The 7718-nt window shown below is 40.4% G+C and overlaps 1 long non-coding RNA gene across 1 annotated transcript; it reads right to left on the bottom strand.

Annotated features, from left to right (window-relative positions):
* Nucleotides 1-6273: 6273 nt before the first annotated feature.
* LOC144819545 (uncharacterized) lies at nt 6274-7447 on the bottom strand. The gene is made up of 3 exons (XR_013607438.1): nt 7377-7447; nt 7187-7292; nt 6274-6407 (listed from the first exon to the last, which is right to left on the bottom strand). It is a non-coding gene; the product is annotated as an uncharacterized LOC144819545 (long non-coding RNA).
* Nucleotides 7448-7718: the final 271 nt, after the last annotated feature.

The raw sequence follows: 7718 nt of genomic DNA, 5'->3' as shown, positions 1-7718 counted from the left end.
TACCAATGTTTTTACTAAAAACATTGGGATCTACTCAGTGATGTGCCTGCGATATTCTTAATTAGCAAGCAGTGCGCACTCAAAGCTCAACATACTACGAGTTTTCCCCATTCCTCTTATTTCTGATAGCAATGGGTTATGATCTGAGAAATACTGTGCATATCGTTCAATTTTACAAGTTGATATAAAACTGCTAGAAACAAAGAAGTAATCCAAGCAGGTGTACGTGGAACGAGGAGCTGAAAAGTATGTATAGCCATGCATTTTTGGATTCACTCTACCCCAGACATCGATTAGACCATGATCTTTACACATTCCTACTTATGTTTGATAACATTTGAGCTTTCTTCCAACTCTGTGGTTGAACTCTGTGGTACTAGTTAGCCAGGAGATTAATATTAAAAATCCATGCAGAGCACTACAGGCAGTGGTCCATGGGTCAATTCATAAGATATCTGATTGAATACTGTGGGGTCATCGTGGATACTACTGTATATTGTACACAACATGAAGTTATCCCCACTGGGAGTGTGGCAAACAACCATAACCGTGCGACCCTGAATGTTAACCCCTATTTGTGGGAATTTTAGCCAGTTACCTCATGCCAAAACCATGACCCCCTCATACGTGCGCCTTGTGGAGTCCCACCTATAAGCCTCCAGCCTATTGTGTCTAGAAAATTCCTCTGTGATGCTTTGATATGAGTCTCTTGCAGACACACAATGTCTGCATTCAGGACCTCTAAACCTAATTAAACACTTGCTCTTTTTTTTAGATAATTCAGGCCACAGATATTAATTGAGGCAATTCATATCTTCTGATTATCCCCCATTATCCCATATTATCCAGATTTTAAGACATTCCTTGACTCTTAGGTGTAGCATTTTGACAGCAGCTTTACTTGTTCTCAATTTTAACCCAGCGCCTCATTCTTAGAAGTTTACTCTTGTGCAGGTGGAGACCCCTCTCCTACCCCCATGCCCCATCTCCATCCTCCCACCCACCTTCCTCCGAGCCCCACCCTGTGCCGCTTACCCAACCAATGGGCAATAAACCTTCGTGATGGCATCTGGAACTAGAAACTCCAACCCCAAACCCAGCCCGCCTCCCTCTGCTCCCCGATCACCTCACTTCATATTCTAGGTATTGGCAGATATAAAACCATCTGTGAAAAAAAAGTTAAAACTACATTAATTTCATGCTCTTTTTCTTAAACACCATATTTTTTTCTTCTAATTATTTCCCATTGCTCATAGTGTTTATTCCCCTCCAGTTTCCTTTTTAAATCCCCCTTTTTCCCCATCCTACTTTTAGTGCAGCCCTTCCCACTCAGACCTGACCTTCACCCCAAAGGTACAGATTATTGTCAAAAATTATAGCTCATACTTCAAGATCCACTCCAGATCTCATCTAAATACTCCAGAGCCTAGATCTCTGAAAAAAAAATTGAGGGCGGCCTTTAAACACTACCTTCAATTTGGCAGGATTCAGGAGATACTCTTCAGCACCAAGTTTCTGAAATGGACAGAACAGTTGTCTCAGTCTCCAACTCCTCTCAACTGTTGAGTGGGCAAAATCAGACCAGCAAGGCGGGGGACTGGGTGGTCTAAATAATCGTGACCGTCACTTTCAACAGAAGGCCCTGTATCCATTGGCTTGAGTGAACCCTCACCATCGCTTATTCTGGCTACCATCAAACAGAAGCAGGAGGAGGTTCCGAACAATATTCGCCAGGCTTGCCAATCTTCAAAGAAGCTGCAGGGTGCCGTCAGAAAGTTTAAAAAAACCTGTTCTGAGATCTCAGAGAAAATGACAATGGTGGAGACACATACGTAAGCTTTTGAGTCCGAGGTTGCAGAACTAAAAGCGGTGCACACTTCTCAGGAACCTAAACTGTTAGACTTGGCATGGAAGCTCAAGGAGCATGATAACAGGCAAAGGAGAAACTACCTGAGAATATTTGGAATCCCCAAAGGCGTTGAAGGATCGGATCCTAGAGGCTATATATTTTAAGTACTGAGGGTGCATTTCCAAAACTTGTCGGTTGGAAGTGGGAGAAAGAAATCCAGAGGGCATATTGATTTCCCTTAACCCCTAAGAAGCAGCAGCCAGGCAATACTGTTTATCCATGGGTGGTTTTATTGTTCTTTAGTAATTTTTTGCTAAGGCAGAGTATTTTCGATCTGGCCCGCCCTAACTCAAAAAGAGAGTTTAAGGGTGTTTCTTTCTTTGCTCGTCCTGATTTTGCCCACTCAATAGTTGAGAGGAGATGCTTACAAAATTTAACAAACAAAACAGTACATATATCTTATGCTGTAGCAGTATATAACATTATGGTTAACATTTATTTCCCAATTTTACTGTTCTAAGCTTTCGTACTTGTACATCATGAACAATGTACTGTATAAAGATTCATCCTTGAACAATTGTATAGATTGTAGGGAAAAAAACTGCACTGTATATCACCACAATAAAGTGACACTACTACAAATAATGTATCAGTTGTTTTATCTATAGTTACTACACTAATCTAAAGAAAGATATGCAAAAAATAACTTTTTTATTATAACTGCTAGACACTACTAATAGATTCAAAGTACAATTTAATTTTCGAAACATCCCCCTGATAAGCTGAATGATGTCTTAAGCACTGACGATCCACAAGAAGAAATACCATACACCAATTTTTTTTAAATTATTGTAGGGAAAAATAACTGCACTGTATATCCCCACAATAAAGTGACACTCTGCATGGCACTACTACAATTAATGTATCAGTTGTTTTATCTACAGTTACTACACTAATCTAAAGAAAGATATGCAAAAAATAACTTTTTTATTATAACTGCTAGACACTACTAATAGATTCAAAGTACAATTTAATTTTCGAAACATCCCCCTGATAAGCTGTATGACGTCTTAAACACTGACGATCCACAAGAAGAAATACCATAGACCACTTTTTTAAAAATCAGAAATACTCCGCAGAACTTTGGTTGAAGAAACGAGAGGTAAGAATTTGGAAATTTGAAAGGCAGTTTTTTTTAAATGTATTTTTATTGAACATATAACAGAGCGAATATCTGTAAGGACATCTAAGCAGCCATTCACATACAAAGTATAAAAAAACTGTGCATTGTGATTATCCCTCACTTGACCTCACAGCCCTTTGTAGGTTTAACTTTCCAGTTCCTCATAGGCAGCCAGTCTTGGGGCCACATCACCTAGCATGGTGGATGGGGAAATGTTTCCCCTGTAAGTGTTCCATTTTCCCTACAGTTGCTCCCATTTCTTAGAGAATCCCCTTCCTTCATAGACAACCTTCTCAGCCATCACGCTCAAGTCCGTGTCTTTCTTCCATTCTACTAGTGTTGGTGCTGTTGATGTTCCCCATCTCTGGGCTACATTACTTTTAGCAATTGGCATCCCCATAGTTGCCCAGATTTGCTTTTTATGGCTGAGATCTGTAGTGTCCCATACATTGAGAAGGCACCACTTAGGAGTGGGTTGCAAGTATACCCCGCACACCTCTCTTAGGCACGGTACTATGGCCTCCCAATAAGTTTTCATGTCTGGTATTCCTATAAAATATAGCAAAAAGCCCACTCCCTCTCTGACACTTGATATCTAATGCTCTTACCATTTTTACTAAGGTGTTACAGGAGAGTTAGGATCTATAGAATATTCTAAGTTGAACTAATCTGAGTTTTGACGACACAACTGACCTCTTTAGAGAAGCCAAGGCCTCTAATTAGTCTTTGTCCTCTAATTCCCCAAAGTCAGTGTGCCACCATTCTCAAAGTCATTGGAGGGGGTCTGGGAGGTTATTTATCAGATGTTGGTAAATCAGGGAGATTTCGCTACTGTCCTCCAATGGGGACGCTTCGGGAGGCCCCTTCCCAGCAGTATGTCAGCTCCTGAGGCATGTCTACTTTGTAGGTACCAGAATGTTTCTGTGGTCACTAGGTCATATTCCCGCTGCAGGTCTATGAGTGGGATGACAACTCCTTTAGCCCATAGTTCTCCCTTTAGAGTTTCCTATGTTGTCCCATCTGTCAAAGCCTCAGCAACTACATAGTATTCCTAAGTGTTCCGCATCCCAGAGTGGTGTTGCCTGGGTTTTTTTAGCGTCGTACCCCAACTTTCTGTGCACCTGGTGCCAAAATGTGACTTGGTGGTTTGTGGGTCCTGTAATGTTGTGGTGTTTGGGGTTAGTATATAGTGCTCAAATGTATCCCCTGGACTCAAAATCCATCTGTCCAGTTGATATGCAGGTTCATCTTACAGGCGGTACACCCATTAATTTATGACCGCTAACTGTGCCACCCAATAGTAAACCTAGATATTAGGCCATGCAAACCTGCCATCCTACCACCCTCTCACAAGCTTTCATGTGGCTATCCTCTGAGGTTTCCCGTCCCAAACCAAGGTTCTAAACTTGTTTTCTATGGCTTGAAGATAAGACTCTTGTACCTGGTATGGGGTGTTCTATAACATATAGAGAGATCGCGGGAGGGCCATCATTTTAAAGAGGGCCACTCATCCCAGCAAGGAGAGTTGCAAAAATCTCCAATGTTTCACGTCTCTTTGAAGTCATTGCAGGGGGGCCAGAAGATTATGTGAATGGAGGAGTCATTAGTTATGTATATACCAAGGTATCTAAATCCCTCTGTCACTACTACTGCCTCCCATTCTGATGGCAGAACCAGGGTCGAACCCTGCAGTATGTAGACCATGGATTTGGACCAGTTGATCGTATCAGTGGAGTAATTACTGAAGTTTGTGAAAATATTGATAATTTTGTGGATGGAGGAACGCAGTGCTGCGACATATAAATACACGTCATCAGCATACAGATATATTCTGTCCTCCCAGTTGGTGGCTCATTGGAGTCCCCGAATCAACGGTTCTTCTCTGACCCATATCACCAGTGGTTCGAGGATTAACACAAAGATTAATGGCAACATGGGACAGCCTTGCCTTGTACCACATTTGAGAAGGATGGAATGTGAAGCTCGACCATTCACCACCACTCACGCCGATGAGCCTGCATATAGCAGTCGAAGCCATGCCAGGAATTTAGGACCAAATCCCAGTCGTTCCCATACCCCGAATATACATGGCTATTCAACAGTGTCAAAGGCCATACGGGTGCCAGAGACAGTCCTGCCGCATCTTCTTGCATCGAGTCTACCCTGCCACATACCCCATGCAACTGGTGTAGGTTAAGCAAAGTATTTCATCCCAGCATAAAGCTGGGCTGCTCTGTGCTAACTAGTTTAGATATAATTTGGACTAACCTAGATGCTAGTAGTTTAGCTAGTATTTTGGCTTCATCGTTCAGCAGTGAAATAGGGCAGTAGAAGGTGCATTGCTCTACCAGTTTCCCTTCCTTGTGGATCACTACTTGAAAGGCAGTTTTTGTTCAAATTTAAGGTTGGTGTCATTGGCTTCCGTCCATTCAGTTTCACTGATTAAATAGTCAGTATAGTGTTCAGTTCCTACATAAGGGGCAGATTTACAAACCCCTTGCGTCATTTTTGAGTGGCCGTTACGTCAAATTTTGTGATGCAGCGGCAGCGTACTAATGCGGCCCATTTACAACATGACGCATCTAGGTAGATGTGTCACGTTGTAAAGCCTTGGGTCACATTATCCCTGGATCAATTATAATGTATGCAGGGTGGGCGTTCTCACACAAAAAAAGCCTCGTAGAAGTGACGCAGTGAAATCGACAAGATTTCATTGCGCCACTTCTAGGATGCCACTGCGTTAAAACCTCAGCCTGCTTGAAGCAGGCATAAGGAGTTATGTAGTGTAGTGAAAATAGGCCTCAAAATGCATTGCTGGAGTTGTGTCATGCTTGCGACACGACTCCAGCAATGCGTGACTTTTACCCCACACAGATGCGTCAGAATTTCTGACGCATCTGTCAATCCTTGCGCCATGGTGCGCTGTATTGTAAATACGGTAGGGTAGGAATACCTTCAAGGGGTTTTGTCATTATACAATTCACATAGAAATTCAACAATATTTGAGGTCCTTACATGTATAAGACCAATAGTGCAAAGCAACAATCTCAAATTTTTATGCAATTTATATAGGTCACTACAAGTGATTCAAAAGAGAAGAGAGGGAGAAGGTGTGTATGAAAAGGTTCGTATTTAATACTCCAAAAATAAATTGTTTTTTTAAAAAGGGTACAGAAATATAACAATGTTATAGGAGAAAATGATTCAAGAATGACAATCAAACAAAAACTCTCCATAACAATTGTAAGCGCTTGTCCGCTTCTTCACAGTTGATCAATTATTTAAACAGACAAAGCGTATATGTCGACGTTTCGGTCTCTAGTCTTGAGTTGAAGAGACCATCCTCAGGACATATAAATCATATCTGGAAAAACCCTGAAAAGACAGAGTTGTAATTAAAAAACAATCTCAATCGCCTATACTGGGATAAAAATAATTTTAACTACTCTTCTATACATATCACACCATCCCTCTCTATGTTTAAAGACAATCATTCGACGTCTAACTGAGTTCAAATGTACATTGAGCCAGCAATTTATACATCTATGTAAGCGTTGTTGCGGAACTTTGTTACACAATACATCTAAATTTCAGAAAATTATGCATTTATATCAACTTTCCATCACAAGCTGGGCATGTCTATCATGACAACACTATTTATGTTAACCCTTTTTCCATATTTATAAACATTGTGTTTGCAGGATGTATTTATCTTACTGAAGCACTCGCATACTAGGAGTTCTACTCAGAAAGGCTTTTGATTTAATCACACAAAATATTTTTAAAAACAGGAATTTCTACAACATGTAAAAGTATGGTCCTAATTACATACTTGATATAATTATTTGCTAAACATTCTAACAACCCTGAAGGCGAAGAAAAGGTTGGTATTATACAATGGGAGAATTTACGTACACACCATTTGCTTCAAAGTTTACAATCTGGTTGCTAAATGCAAAGGTTTACAAATCACAGAATCTACCTAGGATCTATATATACTTGATAAGATGGGGTCTTGTAGCCTCCAAATACACTTTATTGATGATTAAAAAAGGTGATCGATAATGCCCTGTGTAAGAATTAGAGTAACTTGATTAGCACTGTTGGAGTTTCAATGGAACTGGGGTTAAAGGTTAACTTAAGTGAGATCATACCTTCTGTATAGTAAGTGGCATATGCAATCTTCTACTTGAATGTATTTAGGTTGGTTCAGCTCAAATAACTCTCGCAGTTTAATGCGGGCGGTTAAGAATTGTTAATCTGTTTGAGAGAATGCTTATATCAATGCTACATTTAATATATGAACAACCAGTTTTTTAAAAAAAATGCTTGATGTATTATTACCTTCTGCGCAAATTGATGTCGCACAGAGTCTTCCCCTTTACTTTAATTCTTTATGGAAGACAAGAGATCTGTAAATCAAAAGCAACAGAAATATATGAAATATTTTGTTGCATCATTACTATTGCTTGGTGTAGTCAGGGCTAGTTTCAAGTTCTCACCTGCATAAAGAGCTGAATAAATCGTCAGCGTGGCCGCATGCACCCAAAATGAAGCAAGAATTGAGTGCAGCCAAGTACTGTGTTTATAAAGCCTGTCGTTTGGAGATCGAAACAGGACTAACATTATTTTAGTATGTCACTCACATAGATAGGACAAATTACGCCGCCATCTTTGAGTTGGCAA

This window comes from Lissotriton helveticus, chromosome 2_1 (assembly GCF_964261635.1).
Source record: "Lissotriton helveticus chromosome 2_1, aLisHel1.1, whole genome shotgun sequence".
In the NCBI taxonomy this organism is placed as follows: Eukaryota; Metazoa; Chordata; class Amphibia; order Caudata; family Salamandridae; genus Lissotriton; species Lissotriton helveticus.
This window is presented reverse-complemented; position numbering and strand designations above follow the sequence as displayed.